At 35.3% G+C, this 21,403-nt stretch overlaps 1 long non-coding RNA gene across 4 annotated transcripts; it reads right to left on the minus strand.

Moving 5' to 3' along the window:
• Positions 1-9,087: 9,087 nt before the first annotated feature.
• LOC104241707 (uncharacterized) lies at positions 9,088-11,046 on the minus strand. 4 transcript variants are annotated; one of them, XR_714791.2, is made up of 4 exons: positions 9,932-11,046; positions 9,768-9,808; positions 9,566-9,625; positions 9,088-9,489 (listed from the first exon to the last, which is right to left on the minus strand). It is a non-coding gene; the product is annotated as an uncharacterized lncRNA (long non-coding RNA). The 4 variants fall into 4 exon arrangements; XR_714790.2 differs by having other exon boundaries at positions 9,566-10,496; positions 10,770-11,046; XR_714789.2 differs by having other exon boundaries at positions 9,566-10,496; positions 10,580-11,046.
• Between the last annotated feature and the right edge of the window lie 10,357 nt (positions 11,047-21,403).

Consider the following 21,403-nt stretch of genomic DNA (forward strand, 5'->3'; position numbering starts at 1 on the left):
TCTTCGCACTATCGAAATTTTTTTGAAACGAGACTCTCTTCACCAGGTACGTCCTAGATCTGATCTATTGACATGTAAATAAATTTTAAACATAAAAAGATCTGCCTAGGATTGTTATTGTCTTCCGCTGCGTGTTACGAACACCTATACGCAATCCTTCAGTGGTATCAGAGCAGTGGTTTATTGTGTCTAAAATTTATTTACGAAATATTTTTATTTTATATTTGAAGCGTTCAAACCATAATACATGTGTCTTGTGCTATAGTCAAATTGTTCGAATGCATATGGATTGGTATTATTTTATTGTGAATAAAATACATATACATATAAGTTAAACTATTGAGATAGTTCGTAACTTATATTTAAAATTTTGTATTAGATACGATGGTAATCTATAATAGGTTATTGGATTCTACTGTTATTTTAATTATTATTAATTCATGAGATGTTAATTAATAATAATATTCTGGCATGAATTCTTTTTATGTGATATATAAGATAAACATGTTAGAGGATGTTGAATTTCGTTTTTATGTCATGTGCTTGTTCATTACATAATTATGAATTATTTATTACATGTGATGTAAATTAATTTAGGACTAAGCGTGTAGACAACTTGAACTAAATTCACACGCTATAAAAGATTTGATCTTCATGTTATTAAAAATTGTTCTAGTAACAATTCCCTCTTACTAAAATTTGAGTTCTTAAATAATAAAATATAAGATATTTTATTATGGAGCTATCCATCAAGGTAAATAATTTTACTTATTACTTGTTTATAAGGAGCGGCCTGACTACCAGGAGACTTATAGTTTGAGAATATGTTAAAATTATTTATTGCATTAGATGTATGGATTGAAAGAATTATTCAATTTTACACTAAACGCCTGGACCACCCGGGGGAGTATAAAATTTAATAAGTTCTTTGCTATCATGATGGTTGAACTCAACTATGCCAATAGGATCGACCTGACTACCAGGGGACTATTTGACATAGAGCTATTTAAGGAAATTGTATGGGGATACAGTTGGTAAGAGTACCTACCTTTAAAATATATGTGAGAAACGACTTGACTTCCAAGGGGCTCATACATATTGTTAAAGGATTCCTTTACTCCACTAATAGAAATAAAGATTTCGTAAACTATAATGAGGGTAAATAGTTTAAAATAATTAGTGAAAATATCATTTAGATAAAAGTCCATGTCTTTATGATATATGCAAATATGTTCTTATATTATTGCCTTTTCTTTTCTATATTTTAGATTTCTCAATATGTCTGTTATATCACTGCGCGAAATACTTGAGACCAACAAGTTGGTAGGACCAAACTTTGATGACTGGTATAGAAATTTGAGAATTGTTCTCATGCATGAAAAGCTCATTGATGTGATTGATAAGCCTGCAAAGATAATCCCACCAGAGAATGATGTTCAAGGCACCAAGGTTTATCAGAAATACTTGGAAGAATGCATTGCTATTAAACACATCATTCTCGCTTCTATGAATTCTGAACTCCAGAGGAAACATCAGAATATGGATCCAATTGCAATCATTGAATATCTTAAGAAGATGGTTGATACACAATTAGACATTGAAAACTCTCCAGTTGGACCCCTTGTCAATTATATGATTGTTCTTACAGAAGAACATGAGAAGTTGGGGTACAAGCTTGGTAAAGAGCTTTCTGAAGATTTGATCTTGCAGTGAGTATATGATGCTGAATGTTTTCACTGTAAGAAGAAAGGACATTGGAAGAGAAACTGCAAGGAGTATCTTGCAACTCTAAAGGACAAGAAACGAGGTGAGACATTAATGAAAAATGTTTTCAAGGTTTCTTTAGCTACTACTAATTCTTCACTGTGGGTATTAGATACTGGTAGTGGTTATAACATCTGTAATATGTTACAAGCGTTTAAGATAAGCAAGAGGCTAAAGAAAGGAGAAGTTAATCTACAAGTTGGAAATGGTGCAAAAGTTGCAGCCGTAGTTGTAGGATCAATTTCTTTAATAATGCCTACAGGCAAAGTACTTATGTTGGATGATTGTTATTACGTTCCTAAATTTGTTTCGAACATAATTTCAGCTTCTATGTTAAACAAACGTGGTTTTCACATTAATATAGGCAATGGTATTTGCTCTATTTATTATAGTGATAATTTATATGTGAATGGCTATCTCCAACATGATGTTTATGTCTTACCTAATGTGAATGCTAATTCGATTATGCATGTTTCAAGTCTTAAGAGGAAAAGAGATGATCAAGTAAATCATGCATACCTTTGGCATTGTAGGCTTGGTCATATTGGAGAGAAAAGAATTAACAAGTTGTACAAGGAAGGGTACCTTGACAAATATGATTTTGAATCATATCCAACTTGTGAATCTTGTCTCAAAGGAAAAATGACCAAATCTCCATTTACTGAAATTGGAGAAATAGTTTCTGAATTATTGGGACTAATTCATATAGATGTTTGTGGGCCCATGAAAATTCAAGCTAGAGGTGGATATTCTTACTTCATCACCTTCACTGATGATATGTCAAGATATGAATTTGTGTATCTTATGAAACACAAGTCTGAATCTTTTGAAATGTTCAAAAGGTTCCGTAGTGAAGTTGAGAAATAGACTGGTAAAAGTATCAAAGTACTAAGGCCTGATAGAGGTGGAGAATATCTTAGTGAAGATTTTACCAGATATCTCAAAGAGAATGGGATTCACTCATAATGGACACCTCCAGGAACACCACAACACAATGGTGTGCCTGAAAGGAGAAATCAAACCTTATTAGATATGGTGAGATCTATGATGGGGTTCACTGATCTTCCAATAAATTTATGGGGATATGCTTTGGAAGCAACAACATACTTACTTAATAAAGTTCCCACTAAATCAGTCTCTACAACACCATATGAGATATGAAAAGGATGTAAGCCTAACCTTAAACATATTAAAGTTTGGGGTTGTCCAGCTTATGTTAAGAAACTACAGTCTGATAAACTTGACTCAAGATCAGATAAGTGTAGGTTCATTGGGTATCCCAAGGAAACAATGAGATATTATTTATATCACCCTTCTGACCATAAAGTGTTTGTGTCCAGAGGAGTAACCTTTTTGGAAAGGGAATTTCTTTTAGAAAGAAATTATAATGGAGAAATATAACTTGATGAAGTTCAAGAAACTAATGAATCAACACAAAATAAAGATCATAAGAACCAAGTTGAAGAACCTTTATTGGATGTTTTGAAGTTGCCAAAGAAGTTGCTATCTTCAACGGTTGAAGTTCAAGAACTAAATGAAGTTCAAAAACAGGTTAATGAACCAATTCCAAACCAAATTGAACAACAACCAAATCCAACACAAGGTGAACAAGTTGTATAAGTACCTCTTAGAAGGTCTACACGAGAACGTCATGTACCAACTAGATTAAATTTATTGGTACAAGATGATGTATCAAATGAGGTTGATCATAATGATGATGATCCTAAGACCTATGAAGAGGCTATACAAAGTTCCGATTATGAGAAGTGGCAAAAGGCCATGAAATCCGAAATGGAATCCATGAAGGAAAATAAAGTATGGACTTTAGTTGAATCTTCAAAGGATATAAAACCTATAGGTTGTAAATGGGTTTTTAAGAAAAAGATTGGAGCAGACGGAAAGGTGGAGACCTACAAAGCCCGTCTTGTTGCCAAGGGATATCGTCAGAAAGAAGGAATCGACTATGACGAGACTTTCTCTCCCGTGGCAATGCTCAAATCTATTCGGATTTTGCTTGCTATAGCAGCATACTATGATTATGAAATATGGCAAATGGATGTGAAAACAACTTTCCTTAATGGTGAGATAGAAGAGGATGTGTACATGACACAACCTGAAAGTTTCACATCTCCGTCTGATCATATTAAAATTTGTAAGCTACAAAGATCCATTTATGGATTAAAGCAAGCTTCTCGAAGTTGGAATATTCGATTTAACAAGACAATTGAAAAGTTCAATTTTGTTAGATGCGAAGAAGAACCTTGTGTGTACAAAAAGGTTAGTGAGAGCACAATTATATTCTTAGTGTTGTATGTTGATGATATATTGCTCATAGGAAATGATATACCGCATTGCAAAGTACCAAGATTTGTCTATCTGAACAGTTCTCCATGAAAGACTTGGGAGAAGCAGCTTATATATTAGGAATAAAGATCTATAGAGATAGATCTAGGAAGCTGCTTGGACTTTCCCAGTCTTTGTACATTGATACCATCTTAAAGAGGTATAATATGGATAATTCCAAAAGAGGCTATCTACCGATAGGCACTGGAATTACTCTCAGTAGGGAGGATTGTCCTAAAACACCTAAAGACAGAGAACGCATGAGTAGGATCCCATACGTTAGTGCAGTGGGAGCTATCATGTATACCATGACATGTACACGTCCTGATGTGGCTTATGCACTTGGAGTGACTAGCCGCTATCAGGCAAATCCTGGTGAGGAACATTGGAAGGTGGTGAAGACCATTCTTAAGTACTTAAGAAGGGCTAAAGACCAATTCCTCATCTATGGAGATTCTGAGTTGAAACTTGAAGGTTATACTGATGCAAGTTTCTCTTCAGATAGAGATGATAGCAAATCTATTTCTGGTTATGTATTCACCTTAAATGGTGGTGCAGTGAGTTGGAAAAGTTCCAAACAAGCTACAGTAGCTGATTCAGTGACTGAAGCAGAATATATAGCAGCTAGTGAAGCTGCTAAGGAAGCTGTATGGATGAAAAAGTTCTTAACTGAACTTGGTGTGGTTCCTTAAATAGAAGGTGCGGTTCCACTGTTATGTGACAATACTGGAGCCATTGCTCAAGCAAAAGAACCAAGATCACACCAAAAGTCCAAACACGTTATGCGAAGGTATCACTTGATAAGAGAGATCATTGAACATGGAGACGTCGAGATTCAAAAGGTTGATGGAAAAGAAAATGCTGCAGAGCCATTCACTAAAGCTCTTGGCGAAAAGGAGTTTGACAAGCACAAGTGGAAATTGGGAATGAAGTACAAGAGCGATTGGCTCTAGTGCAAGTGGGAGATTGTTAGGGATATAGTAGATATGACCTAGATCCAATATCACATTTGATGATTTGAACATATTTTTGTGAACGTTATTTGATATAAAAATATATGGCATTCTTTTATCATAGTTATTATCAATTGTTTGATTAATTTGATAAGGTCCTTGATTAAATTTTGGGATTTGTCATCGTGATAGAGATCATGATAATGAGAGCAAAGTCTCTTATAATTTAATCTAAATTTGTTCTTGATCGTAGGATTACTAAAGCTCTTGGCGCAAAGGAGTTTGACAAGCACAAGTGGAAATTGGGAATGAAGTACAAGAGCGATTGGCTCTAGTGCAAGTGGAAGATTGTTAGAGATATAGTAGATATACCCTAGATCCAATATCATATTTGATGATTTGAACATATTTTTGTGAACGTTATTTGATATAAAAATATATGACATTCTTTTATCATAGTTATTATCAATTGTTTGATTAATTTGATAAGGTCCTTGATTAAATTTTGAGATTTGTCATCGTGATAGAGATCATGATAATAAGAGCAAAGTCTCTTATAATTTAATCTAAATTTGTTCTTGATCGTAAGATTATTAATTTGGACATTAGTAATCCGGTTAGATCAATATTATGTAATCGTCTTTATGGGATAAAGATTAGTTGATCTCATTAACTAAATTACATAGATAGATGATGCATATAGAGATATGATCATTGAACCGACTCATTTGATAATTCCTAATGGTTAGAATTATCATAAACTGTCAATAGGATATTCTCTTGAAGAATGTGATGTAAAAGTTTCCTTTGACCTAAGATCGTCATAGTAATTGACAAGCTATTTATTGTGCTTTGATACCAGACACATATGGCCCTAGGGCGATAGTTGAAAGGATATTGGGTATGATTAAATGCTTGTAGAATTAGTGATTGATCAAGATGGAATCTGTCAACTCTTGGTAATGAGTTTAAGCTCCATGTTGTCATGAATTATAAACGACCAAATTAAGACCTTGGCCAGGGCAATTGAATGAAAAGAAGAAAAGAGTTTCTTAGGTCATTCAATGGTCGATTATATTTGACATGAACACATAGTTGGTCGCCTATTAGGATTTGACAGTTGAACCATATCCTAGGGTGATCCAGAGCTATAAGGATAGAAGGAATTACTACATTTTTCTTCTACTGGTTCTTGAGAGTAAATTGTATACTACATGCTATCCGGTCGTTAAGGAGTGTTGCTAGACGCCACCCTTGATTAGTATATTGATGTGATCAATTTACTACCAGTTTAGTATTGAACCTATGGGGTCGCACACTAACGAGTGTTCTGATCTTTGCTAAAGGATTAATTAACTTATTATTTGATAATTAAATTAAAGAATTTAATTAGTCAAATAAATAAAGTTATTAGTCCAAATGAAATATTATTATACTCTTTGCTAGCACAGAGATTATAATTAATATTGTGAACGAATTAAAATTTTCTATTTGGAATAGAAAACTAAATTATATCTCTTGGTTGAAATATATATATGATATATATAATTAATATTTATTTGCACAAAGTGTGCGTATAATATATTAATAAAAAGTTATTTGGAAATCCAATTTAGAATTGAAATGGACAACAAATTCCAAAAGTGGACGTGAGATTAGCTCAAACCCATTAAGAATGGGATTGATATTTTTCAATATAAAATATTAGTTAATTTTCACAATCCACGTCCCTAAGGACAAGCTGACGGAGGCGTGAAAGTCCAATTGGACTTAGCATAAAATACCTTCAGTCACGTTACCCTTGGGAACGTGATTCGATTTCTTCCATAAAGTTTATTTCAAAAATAAACTTACCCTAAGTAAATCATTACCTCAACCAAGTATGAAAAAAGTTTGTAGGTGATGCTATATAAAGGGTGATGGAGAAAATTTGCTGGACAATTAATTCTTGAGAAAAAAAATCACTTTGTGAAAGTGAGAGTGCAACAAAAAGCCAAGAGAGAAAATACAATTACAAGAAAAGTGTTTCTTGTTCTTCTAATTTGAGTTGAGATTTTTGAGAAAAATTTCAACACAATATTCTTCGTTCAATTTGTTCGCGGGTTTCATTGATCAAAGAGTTGATAGCAAGTATCAGTCTCGGTGTGGATATGCATAGAGTCTTCGCACTCTATCGAAGAAATTTTGAAACGAGACTCTCTTCACCAGGTACGTCTTAGATCTGATCTATTGACATGTAAATAAATTTTAAACATAAAAAGATCTGCCTAGGATTGTTATTGTCTTCCGCTGCGTGTTACGAAAACCTATACGCAATCCTTCGGCGGAAGACAACCCTAATTGGCAACGTGATTTGGGGGAATCCATCGTTCAAGGAGATGCTAAAATCTACCTTTGTTGGGCGGAGGGGAATTTGGGCAAGCTCCCTGGGGTAAGGCAATCTGCACTGATAAATATGTGGGAAGATATCATATGCTCGTGTGTTAGTTGAAATGGACATTACCCAGACTATGCTGAGAGGCTTGCTATTGAAAGGCCAGGTGGTAGGATATGGGAACAGGTTATTGAATACGACTGGCAATACAGACTCTGTCAGGATTGTAATCACTTTGGGCACTAATTAACTAGCGAGTGTTAGATGAATAAACCAGTAGGGACACAAGTAGCTGTGAAACAGAATAAAAGGAAGAGCAAGAAAGAAATATGGGAGTGAAAATCTAAAACTAATGTGACTGCAGTAGAAGAGGAACCTGGTAAAGGTACATAAGATAAAGCCAAAGTTGTTCCTGAAAATGCGGAACAGAAGGCTAAAGAGGTTCACCTTCAAGTGAGTGATAGATGCAAACAAGTTGTGGTGTACCATGGTAGGAAAAACAGCAAGGAACAACTCATTGATCATGATATGCTTGCTAAGAGGAATCAATATGCGGCCTTGAGGATACATGAAACGGATTACCACACGGTACTATAAAAGGTCACTCCCAGGGATTAGGGATTGGTCATCTTCTAGCTTACTCTGCTACAACTATTGTGACTTCCATGCTACTAAGCTAATATATAAGATCAGGAGAAAAAGTTCTTAAAGAATGTTCATTTTATTTGATAAGTAATCAAGGGATTAGAGAAGGGAATTAACTCCACCATTGTTCCCCCACCTTAATGATTATATGCTCCTGGAATGTCATAGGACTTAACAAGTCCTTTAAACAGAGGGAGTTTAAAAGTTTTCTCAATAAGAATAAAGTTGATTCGATTGGTTGTTTTGAAACTAGGGTCAAGAAGCCTAAAGCACCTAGTATTCATAAAAAGTTTGGTATGGAGTGGAGGTTTGCAGATAGACACTTCTGCCCTAATGATAGGATTTGGATTGGGCAGAGATCCAGCACTGTAACAATGACAACACTAGATTCTTCTTCTATATTAATTCATTGCCAAGTGAAGGATAAGAGTTCATCATTTACCAGCTTCATCACTTTTATGAACGAGCTAGCAGACAGAAAGAATCTATGGGATCAATTGAAGCACATTACTACAGTTGTGAGTGGGCCGTGAATTATCCTAGGAGACTTTAATGGTGTCTTACATGTTGAGGACAAGATAAATGAAATACCAGTACACCAAAGTGAAGTGATAGACTTCCATAAATGCTTGGATGATATAGAGTAGGGCGACTTACTAAACGGGCCAATCACTTCTCCTGGAGCAACAAAAAGGATGCAGGGGAGAGGATATATAGTCACATAGATTGGGCTTTTGGAAATGCAGATTGGTTCACCTGCTATAACGACATTGAGACCATTTACATGCTACCAGAATGTTTTGATCACTCTTTTATCCTCCTTAATACAGAGGTCAAAAGACAAAGGGAAAACGACCATATAGACTCCTCAATGTATTACTAAAACAAGAAGGTTATAGGGAAGCAGTAAATAATACTTGGGCGCATGACATTCAAGGATAACACTATGTATCTATATGGAGGAGGTTGAAGCTACTGGAGAAATCCACCAGAGATATGCACAAAGCAATGTCTTCTATAGAACTTAAGCTGAAAAAGTCAAGGGAGCAGTTGAAAAACACCCAGGAAGCATTGAATGAAGACTACTTTAATCCATAACTAATTGAGGAGGAAAAGGCTACTCTTCTACAACTGGAAAAATGGGATAACATTCAGGAGCAGGTCATCAGGCAAAAATCTATGGCTACTTGGGTTGCACATGGTGACTCTAACTCCAAATATTCTCATGCACAGTTGAAATCTAGGCAGGCCGGGAATAAAGTATCCTCTATATACAATGGAGCCAATGTGAGATTAGCAGATCCTTCACTAATACAGAAGGAATTCATGGACTTCTTTCAAAAACTACTAGGAGAAGCAGCTCTAGTCTTATCTGGAATTGATCTGAACATTGTAAGAAATGGTCTCTGCCTGTCAATTGCACAACAATAACAACTTTTACTACCAGTGACTAGAGAGGAAATTTTGCAAGTTGTTCAAGAGTTACCTTTGGATAAAGCACCTAGCGTAGATGGATATCCGGCTAAGTTCTTCAAGAAATTTTGGCCTGTTATTGGGGAAGATGTGATCAAAGCAGTAATAGAATTCTTTGATACTGGCAAGCTATTGAAAGAGATCAACTGCACTACTGTTACATTGGTCCCAAAGACCTCAAGTCCATTATTTGTCAAGGAATATAAACTAATTACCTGTTGCACAACACTATATAAGATCATAGCAAAAATACTAACTGCAAAAAAGATGAAATTAGTGGTGGATAAGTTAGTAGGCCCCTCACAATTAGCTTTCAGTGAAGAAACGAACGTACTAGATAATATGATCATAGCATATGAACTGATCAATTGGTACTCACAGAAGTTAATTTCTCCCAGATGTATGATCAAGGTGGACATAAGAAAAGTTTATGACTCCGTGGAATGGAGCTTCTTGGAAGGAATCCTTGAGTATGGGGTTCCTACCAGGATGGTCAATCTTATTATGGAATGTGTGAGCACTGTAAGCTACTCCTTATTGATAAATGGTGTTTTGACTCCCAGAATCAATGCAAAGAAACAGGTTGGGACAAGGTGATCCAATCTCACCTTATCTATTGTAGTGATGGAATACCAAAACAGATCCTTAAAGCAGCTGAATCTGAATCCGAATTTTAGTTACCACCCAAAAGTGCTCAAAGATGGAAATAGTCCACATATGCTTTGGCGATGACTTACTGATGTGCTGCAGGGAAGACTATGTATCTATCAAGCTTATGATAGACCACTTCAATCAGTTCTCTGATGCATCAGGGCTAAAAGTCAACATGGAAAAGAGTTGCTCTATCTGGCAGGGGTCTCCACTCAATTTAAAGAGCACATCTTGATAGATCATTACTTTACTCTCGGTACACTGTCCCTTCAGGTACCTAGGAGTGCCTCTATCTGCAAGAAAACTCGCCATTAGTGAGTGTTTACCTTTGGTGGAAAGAATAGTTTCAAGAGTCAAAAGTTGGACTTTCAGATACCTATTCTATGCAGACAGAGTGCAACTCATAAAAAATGTCTTATTTGAAATGCAAAATTACTGGGCCCAAGTATTTCTACTTCCTAACAAGGTCCTTAATATGGCGACTGGAATATGCAGGAACTTCTTGTGGCATGAAAATAAGGAAAATAGCAGAAGAAATCATTTAGCTTGGGATACAGTTTGCCAACCTTCATATTCTAAGGAAGTATGGGGGAAACTACTAAGCTGGATGAGCATTACTAGACAGAACAATCACTGGGACAATGAAGTATCTTGGCTATCTCAGAAGGTCAACAACAGAAGCTCCACTGGTGCAGTACTGTGGTTCCTATTTACAGCACTAGTATATCACATATGGGTAGAAAGAAACAATAGGAGATTCCAGCAAACCAAGCGAAAGATGTGATAGGCTCAAGGAAATAGCACTACAGTTACACAGGCAACGGCTGCACAAATAGAAACACACATTAGAGTGACTAAATAGTTATCATTGCTGAATGCTCTAGCTTTGGAGGCAGCTACTATGCTTAGACCCTTCCTAGGAGCTGGGGCGGCCCAACAAGTTTTGTGACCTAAAGCCAGGGGCGGAGCTACAACATAACATATGGGTTCGGCCGAACTCAGTAGCTTTTATTCAAACCATGTATTTGTCTTAAGAAATTCATCGAATATGTATAACTTATTAAGTTAGAACCTAATAACTTAAGCAGATTATATTCCTGAACCCATAAACTTCAAATCTTGACTCCGCCTTTGCCTAAAGCAAAACTTTATGAGGGACCTTAACTTTTTAAATATATATATATATATATTTGAAGTCTATTTTCTAGTGTTTCATAGATATGAAGTTTTTAATAATTTTTTTATAATCAATAACTCCTAATAAGTCTTTCTTAATTGTATATAGCTAATCTATTTAACCTTTCTTGAGACATTAATGATCTTAGGCAAGATTTTATCAATTTTAATTTTGAAAACTTCTTTCCGCTGAAGCGACGGTAACAAGAGTTATTAACATTATTCCATAAGCAACATACGCATTGAAAAAAGAATTAAATCTTTTAATTTGACCGAGTATATCAATTAAACTGCTATCTTCTAATTGCACTATTTTCCTTAAAAATTTTAATTCAAAAAATAAATCTAAACCATCAATATCGAATTGACTATTATGCTTTAAGGAACATTTTCATCATGTAGTGATCTTAATTTTTACCGCTAAATAGAAAATCAAAAATATTTTCATATGCTTCGAATTGTTCAAATATATTTTGAAGTGGAAAAAATAGCTTTGTCTACTATGTATAAAGTAATCAACTCCAGAAGTCTCTTCGAAAGGTTTTGAGATTTTATTTTCAACATTCTCATCAAATTGTTACTTCCTATATATCACACTTTTCTTACGAAATTTGGGTTCGATATTCATTTCAAGTGCAATTTTCTTGGCAGAAATCATATCAGTTGCAAATCCTTCTTCTATATACTTATTAAAGAAAGAAATCAAACTTTTTCATTTCACACAACTTTTTTATAAACTTATTAGGCGTAACAAAAAATGGGCATCCCACAAATGTGGGGCTTAAAGCACTTGCTTTATGGAAGGGCCGCCCTGCCTAGAAGGTGAGAAGCACAATAGCTAGCTGTGTGGCAATAGGAATTCATAGTCATTTTTCTTCGATTATTTTTGAAAGAGCCCGACTCTAGAGTATAATGAACAGGTTGTGTATATTGATACTTTGGCTAATAAACTTTTAATCTTTAACCAAAAAATAAAGAACAATATTAAGAGTGAATAAAAGAAAAAGATAATTCTTATTGATCCTGCTTCTGCTCGAAGATATATGGCTAGCTTAGTAACAATTTAATATAATAATGTAGAAAGTAGCTTAGTAGCAATCTCTCTCTATATACATATAAAAGAGGGCATGAAGGGGACTCTCTTAGGCCAAGAATCACATTTATCTTCTTTTTTTTCTCAAATTTTTGAATTTTTACCTACTTTTTCTGCGTATTCCAAAGTATATGATATTTAAGAAAACCCAAAAGTCACGTCCCACATTCTCTTAATTACACCTTTACCGGAAAGTCACGTCCTACAATCCTAATTAACCATTCCAAAATTGTCTGTTTGCTTTCCATCGGTTTAGGGTGGGTAATTTATTTAATTGAATTTATCATATAATTATTGCTGAGTGACGTTTACTTTCTCTTAGGGGTGGGCATCGGTCGGTTCGGTTCGATTATGAATATTATCGGTTTAGCATATCAGTTATCGGTTTACAAATATGATAAACCGATAACCAAACCGATAAGATATTACTTATTGGTTATCGGTTAATCGGTTATCAATCATTATCGGTTCGGTTATCGGTTTACTCAATAAAATAACTCAATCTAGAGTTAAGCAAAAAATAGAAGACAATTCACTCGAGTTAAGCAAAAAAAGAGAAGAATTCACATATAGTATACTACCCAATTCTGCGTTCTAGCCACAACTAATATTTGAAGAATGTTTCATTTTGACAAATTCATGACATGTGCAATCTTAAAAATTGATACTACAATTCCACAAGCATTCCATCTCCATTTCATTGGAAATATTAGTTAACAGGAACATAAATTACAATTTTTTGGGTCCCTACCAAATTATAATGAAGAGATCAATCATTTTTCAGAGTCCAATGGTAGCAAGAGCAATAAGAGTACTAGTAATTCAAAAGTTGTCCAAACACAGCTGAAATAGTGTTAATTCTTCAACAATCCAAATACATTAATAACAATACATAGTATTAGCAATTTCACCTTAAAATTAAAAAGTACAAACATAGTACTAAAACATGAGCACAAAATAAAGAATAAAAAACAATAAAAAATCCTATGTTTTTATTATCGAACTCTACTGTAAAACTCAAAAAGAAAGGAACGAAATTTGTTCTTAACAAAAAAGTACTTTTGGAATACAAATTTACGCTAAGATTCTAAGAATGTGGTTGTACCTTGAAATTTGAAGAAGAACTGTTCAAAATTTGAATCAGAGTCTGAAGAGTGAACATGGAAACTTCAATCTTGAATGTGGCTAGGAAAATTAGGAGAAAAAGAGAGAATGAAGCCCTAGAAATTGGGTAAAATCCTAATTTTATTAAATCTTATTGGGTTATCGGTTAACTCGTTAAGAAATTGAGCAACCTGTGGCCCGAACCGATAACCCAATAGTGAAAAAAATACAAAACCATTACCGAACCATTAACCCGATTACCCGATATCGATACCCCAATAAGCTTTTATCGGTTCAGGCTATCGGTTATACCCGATATATGCCCGACCCTACTTTCTCTGAGAAACCCAAATAGTATCAATTTACTTTAGTAATCACCACAGTAATATTGCGATAATCACTATATTAATATTGCAAAACTCCTCAACTACTCTAAATATTGAATATTTAAGGGCAGAAACTGATCCAACGACCAACATGGATGTGAAACAGAACACATGATCCAAAATTTTATGAAAACAAAATCATACTGTAATCACTGAGAAGCAATTGCACTTCGCCTGCTTGCAAAACCGCACGTTAGAGTTGGTTATTCGGAGGAAGCAACATTTTACTGAAGTAATATCTTATATCTTGTCACGACCCGGATCTCCCACCCTCGAGAGTTGTGATGACGCCTACTCGTAGAAGCTAGGCAAGCCACGAAATTTAGAAAATTCGTTACTTCTTTGTTTTAATCCTTTTAACAACTTGCTTTAACAGGTGATAAACATTTAAATAATAGCGGAATATGAGATAAAGCGGAAGACTTAAACAAAATAACCCAAAATAATACGGAAATCAACATATGCCTGTCACGACCCGAATTTTCCACCCTCGGAAGTCGTGATGGCGCCTACTAATGAGAGCTAGGCAAGCCAACTCTTAACTACCTAATTCATTACCGAATTACTTCTTCTTAACAAACACAAGCGTTAACATGAATACATCGGATCCTTAAATAATTAAGCGGAAGGAAACGATGAAATATCTAAAATCAGTGTCTATTACAACTTTTAAAACCTCAAGTTCCCAAAATCTCGTGTCATAGTGTCACAGACTGTCTAAGAGTTACTACATACAAGGTCTGAAGGAAATACAATACACTGTTTTTGAGCAAAAGAAAAGAAACAGGAAATAGAGATAGAGGGAGACGCCAGGGCCTACGGACGCCTGCAGGTCTACCTTGGATCTCCAAGTGGACTGAAGGAAGCTCTCCAACTACTGTCCAAAAGCTGCTCCTGGATCTGCACACAGTGCAGAGTATAGTATCAGCACAACCGACCCCATGTGTTGGTAAGTGTCTGGCCTAACCCCGGCGAGGTAGTGACGAGGCTAGAACCCAATAACTTAAGCAGATTATATTTCTGAACCCATAAACTTCAAATCTTGACTCCGCCTCTGCCTAAAGCCAAACTTTATAAGGGACCTTAACTTTTTAAAAATATATATATATATATATATATATATATATATATATATTTGAAGTCTGTTTTCTAGTGTTTCTTAGATATGAAGTTTTTAATAATTTTTTTATAATCAATAACTCCTAATAAGTCTTTCTTAATTGTATATAGCTAATCTATTTAACCTTTCTTGAGACATTAATGATCTTAGGCAAGATTTTATCAATTTTAATTTTGAAAACTTCTTTCCGCTGAAGCGACGGTAACAAGAGTTATTAACATTATTCCATAAGCAACATACGCATTGAAAAAAGAATTAAATCTTTTAATTTGACCGAGTGTATCAATTAAACTGCTATCTTCTAATTGCACTATTTTCCTTAAAATTTTTAATTCATAAAATAAATATAAACCATCAATATCGAATTGACTAATATGCTTTAAGGAACATTTTCATCATGTAGTGATCTTAATTTTTACCGCTAAATAGAAAATCAAAAATATTTTCATATGCTTCGAATTGTTCAAATATATTTTGAAGTGGAAAAAATAGCTTTGTCAACTATGTATAAAGTAATCAACTCTAGAAGACTCTTCGAAAGGTTTTGAGATTTTATTTTCAACATTCTTATCAAATTGTTACTTCCTATATATCACACTTTTCTTACGAAATTTGGGTTCGATATTCATTTCAAGTGCAATTTTCTTGGCAGAAATCATATCAGTTGCAAATCCCTCTTCTATATACTTATTAAAGAAAGAAATCAAACTTTTTCACTTCACACAACCTTTTTATAAATTTATTAGGCGTAACAAAAAATGGGCATCCCACAAATGTGAGGCTTAAAGCACTTGCTTTATGGAAGGGCCGCCCTGCCTAGAAGGTGAGAAGCACAATAGCTAGCTGTGTGGCAATAGGAATTCATAGTCATTTTTCTTCGATTATTTTTGAAAGAGCCCGACTCTAGAGTATAATGAACAGGTTGTGTATATTGATACTTTGGCTAATAAACTTTTAATCTTTAACCAAAAAATAAAGAACAATATTAAGAGTGAATAAAAGAAAAAGATAATTCTTATTGATCCTGCTTCTGCTCGAAGATATATGGCTAGCTTAGTAACAATTTAATATAATAATGTAGAAAGCAGCTTAGTAGCAATCTCTCTCTATATATATAAAAAAGGGCATGAAGGGGACTCTCTTAGGCCAAGAATCACATTTATCTTCTTTTTTTTCTCAAATTTTTGATTTTTTACCTACTTTTTCTGCATATTCCAAAGTATATGATATTTAAGAAAACCCAAAAGTCACATCCCACATTCTCTTAATTACACCTTTACCGGAAAGTCACGTCCTACAATCCTAATTAACCATTCCAAAATTGTCTGTTTGCTTTCCATCGGTTTAGGGTGGGTAATTTATTTAATTGAATTTATCATATAATTATTGCTGAGTGACGTTTACTTTCTCTTAGGGGTGGGCATCGGTCGGTTCGGTTATGAATATTATCGGTTTAGCATATCAGTTATCGGTTTACAAATATGATAAACCGATAACCAAACCGATAAGATATTACTTATTGGTTATCGGTTAATCGATTATCGATCATTATCGGTTCGGTTATCGGTTTACTCAATAAGATAACTCAATCTAGAGTAAAGCATTAAAGAGAAGACAATTCACTCGAGTTAAGCAAAAAAGAAAAGAATTCACATATAGTATACTACCCAATTCTGCGTTATAGCCACAACTAATATTTGAAGAATGTTTTATTTTGACAAATTCATGACATGTGCAATCTTAAAAATTGATACTACAATTCCACAAGCATTCCATCTCCATTTCATTGGAAATATTAGTTAACAGGAACATAAATTACAATTTTTTGGGCCTCTACCAAATTATAATGAAGAGATCAATCATTTTCCAGAGTCCAATGGTAGCAAGAGCAATAAGAGTACTAGTAATTCAAAAGTTGTCCAAACACAGCTGAAATAGTGTTAATTCTTCAACAATCCAAATACATTAATAACAATACATAGTATTAGCAATTTCACCTTAAAATTAAAAAGTACAAACATAGTACTAAAACATGAGCACAAAATAAAGAATAAAAAACAATAAAAAATCCTATGTTTTTATTATCGAACTTTACTGTAAAACTCAAAAGAAAGGAACGAAATTTGTTCTTAACAAAAAAGTACTTTTGGAATACAAATTTACGCTAAGATTCTAAGAATGTGGTTGTACATTGAAATTTGAAGAAGAACTGTTCAAAATTTGAATCAGAGTCTGAAGAGTGAACATGGAAACTTCAATCTTGAATGTAGCTGGGAAAATTAGGAGAAAAAGAGAGAATGAAGCCCTAGAAATTGGGTAAAATCCTAATTTTATTAAATCTTATTGGGTTATCGGTTAACCCATTAAGAAATTGAGCAACCTGTGGCCCGAACCGATAACCCAATTGTGAAAAAAATACAATACCGTTACCGAACCATTAACCCGATTACCCGATATCGATACCCCAATAAGCTTTTATCGGTTCAGGCTATCAGTTATACCCGATATATGCCCGACCCTACTTTCTCTGAGAAACCCAAATAGTATCAATTTACTTTAGTAATCACCACATTAATATTGCGATAATCACTGTATTAATATTGCAAAACTCCTCAACTACTCTAAATATTGAATATTTAAGGGCAGAAACTGATCCAACAACCAACATGGATGTGAAACAGAACACATGATCCAAAATTTTATGAAAACAAAATCATACTGTAATCACTGAGAAGCAATTGCACTTCGCCTGCTTGCAAAACCACACGTTAGAGTTGGTTATTCGGAGGAAGCAACATTTTACTGAAGTAATATCTTATATCTTGTCACGACCTGGATTTTTCACCCTCGGGAGTCGTGATGGCGCCTACTCGTAGAAGCTAGGCAAGCCACGAAATTTAGAAAATTCGTTACTTCTTTGTTTTAAACCTTTTAACAACTTGCTTTAACAGGTGATAAACATTTAAATAATAGCGGAATATGAGATAAAGCGGAAGACTTAAACAAAATAACCCAAAATAATACGGAAATCAACATATGCTTGTCATGACCCGAATTTTCCACCCTCGAAAGTCGTGATGGTGCATACTAATGAGAGCTAGGCAAGCCAACCCTTAACTACCTAATTCATTACCGCATTACTTCTTTTTAACAAACACAAACGTTAACATGAATACATCAGAACCTTAAATAATTAAGCGGAAGGAAACGATGAAATATCTAAAATCAGCGTCTATTACAACTTTTAAAACCTCAAGTGCCCAAAATCTAGTATCACAGTGTCACAGACTGTCTAAGAGTTACTACATACAAGTTCTGAAGGAAATACAATACACTGTTTCTGAGCAAAAGAAAAGAAATAGGAAATAGAGATAGAGCGAGACGCCAGGGCCTGCGGACGCCTGCAGGTCTACCTTGGGTCTCCAAGTGGACTGAAGGAACCCCTCCAACTACTGTCCAAAAGCTGCTCCTAGATCTGCACACTGTATATAGTATAGTATCAACACAACCGACCCCATATGTAGGTAAATGCATGGCCTAACCCCGGCGAGGTAGTGACGAGGCTAGAACCAGACTCCAGAATAACCTGTGCAGTTATATAATATATGGCATAAAAATAAACAGGAATACACATTTTAACATGGGAGGGGGTACATGCTTCGGGGGAAATATATCAAGACCAACAGAAACTTAATAAAATATGAAAGGACAGCTCAATATCTACAACAATAAAATAACAAAACTGTTGCGGCGCACAACCCGATCCCTTATCATTTAACATTGTTGCGGCGTGCAACCCGATCCAATATAATATCTGTTGCGACGTGCAACCCGATCCAATATAATATCTGTTGCGGCGTGCAACCCGATCCAGTCTTATAACAACATTTAACTACCTCAGCTATAACCAAACTTGTTACAACATCTAACTACCTCAGCTATAACCAAACTTTTTACAACACCTAACACCAAGAATCATCAACCTAAATATCCGTAATATCAATTAAGAACACAATTCAAGGGAACCACAACTCACAATATCCCGGCAAGAGGGTAACATAATGATCTCTTCTCTTTCTTACTTTTTCTTCACAATTCACTTCACAACTCGAACCAATACTCTAAAGTTTCAATTATCACTTATACTTTCACAATTCGTTATACAACTGGAGCCAACGCTGCTCCTCAATGTTCATAGGTCACAATTCCTTTCCACGACTTTACACAACAATTATGAATCTTCACCAAGGCATGAATAATACAACGAAGTCATGAAAATCACAATATAAGACCCACAGTCATGCTTGACACTAATGTATAGATACCCGTCACCATGCCTATACGTCGTATTCAACAAGAAGCAAATAGCAAATAGGACACAACTCCTAATCTCTCAAGCTAGGGTTGACCAAACACTTACCTCGATGCCTCGAACATAACTCAATCTTCAATTATAGCTTTACCCCTTGGTTCCACCGCCAATTCGCTCGTATCTAGTCACGAATTACTTAATTACATCAATAAATGCTAAAGAATCAATTTAAATGCATGAAAATGAGTTTTCTAAAGTGTTACCCAAAAAATCAAAAATCGCCCCAGGCCCACATGGTCAAAACCCGAGGTTCGAACCAAAACCCGATTACCCATTCCCCCACGAACCCAAATATGTAATTTGTTTTGAAATTGGATCTCAAATCGAGGTCCAAATCCCCATTTTTTGAAAAAACCTAGGTTTTACCCAAAACACCCAATTTTTCCCATGAAAATAATTGATTTGAAGTTGAAATCATGTTAAAAAATGTTAATGATTGAAGAAAACTAGTTAAAAATGACTTACAATTAATTTGGAGAAGAAAGTTTTTTTTGAAAAATCGCCTCTTTGGTTTTTGGGGTTTTGAAAAATGAAAAATAATTAGAAATCCCGTCTATTTATACCCCTCTCAGACTCTCACAGCGGACCGCACAAAAAAGGCTGCGACCGCGGAGCTCCACCGCGGACCGTGAGAAATCGAGCGCGGCCGCGAAGGTTTGCCTTGCTCACCACAGACCGCACAAATCCCACCGCGTTCGCGGAGTCCCCACCACGGCCGTGAAGCTTCCACCGCGGACCGCGTGACCTGGCTTTAGAGACCTGCAACTTTTTCCTAAGTTCAAAACTTCCCGAAACACATCCGAAGCACACCTGAGCCCTCGGGGCTCCTAGCCAAACACACTTACTAACTCAACAACGTCATACGAACTCATCCGTGCGATCAAATCGCCAAAATAACCTCAATAACAATGAATCAAACCTCAAAATCAAGAACTTTTTCTCAAACTTCATCAATTATCAAATTCAGCAATTTAGGTCCGGATCACGTCAAACGACGTCCGTTTTCAACCAAACTTTACAGAAATGACTTAAACCATATATAAGACATGTACCGGGCGCCAGAACCAAAATACAGGCCCGATACCATCATGTTCTAATCAAATTTCATTTCAAATTTCTTTAAACAATTTTAGAAAACAATTTTCTTTGAAAAATTCATTTCTCGGGCTCGGGACCTCGGAATTCGATTCCGGGCATATGCCCAAGTCCCATATTTTCCTACGGACCCTTTGGGACCGTTAAATTACGGGTCCGGGTCTGTTTACCCAACACGTTGACTGAAGTCAAATTAGCTCATTCTATAATCAAATCTTATCGTTTTTCACAGATTATCATATTTAAGCTTTCCGGCTACGTGCCCGGATTACGCACGCAAACCGAGGTGACTCTAAATGAGGGTTTTAAGGTCTCGGAACATGAAGTTTCTTTTTAAAACAAGTGATGACCTTTTGGGTCATCACAATGCCTCTACCGAGAAACTAGTGTCACAACATTCACGGACTATCTATGATTACTACATACAAATGTTTGAAAGAAGGAACACTGTCTGTCTTAGATACAATTATAACAGAACAAAATAACTAATAGAAGAGACGTCGGGCCTGCGAACGCCTGCAGGACTACCTCGGAATCTCGGTGGACTGAAGGCTGGCTCCCAAGCTACTGCTGCTGACCTAGTGCAGCTCCGGTATCTGCACATAAGTGTAGAGTGTAGCATTAGCACAACCGACCCCATATGTTAGTAAGTGCCTATCCTAACCTCGGCGAAATAGTGACGAGGCTAGGACCAGACTACCAAATAAACCTGCGTAGTTATATAATATACAGCGGAAAGTAAAGCAAGAATAAACAAGTAAAGATGAAAGGGGGGAAACATGCTTCGGAGGAATAACAGGTAAAAACAGAATATCAAGAGAATTACAAGGGAATCAAAATCCAACCACTAACAA

The sequence above is a fragment of the Nicotiana sylvestris genome, chromosome 3 (genome assembly GCF_000393655.2).
Source record: "Nicotiana sylvestris chromosome 3, ASM39365v2, whole genome shotgun sequence".
NCBI classification, from domain to species: domain Eukaryota; kingdom Viridiplantae; phylum Streptophyta; class Magnoliopsida; order Solanales; family Solanaceae; genus Nicotiana; species Nicotiana sylvestris.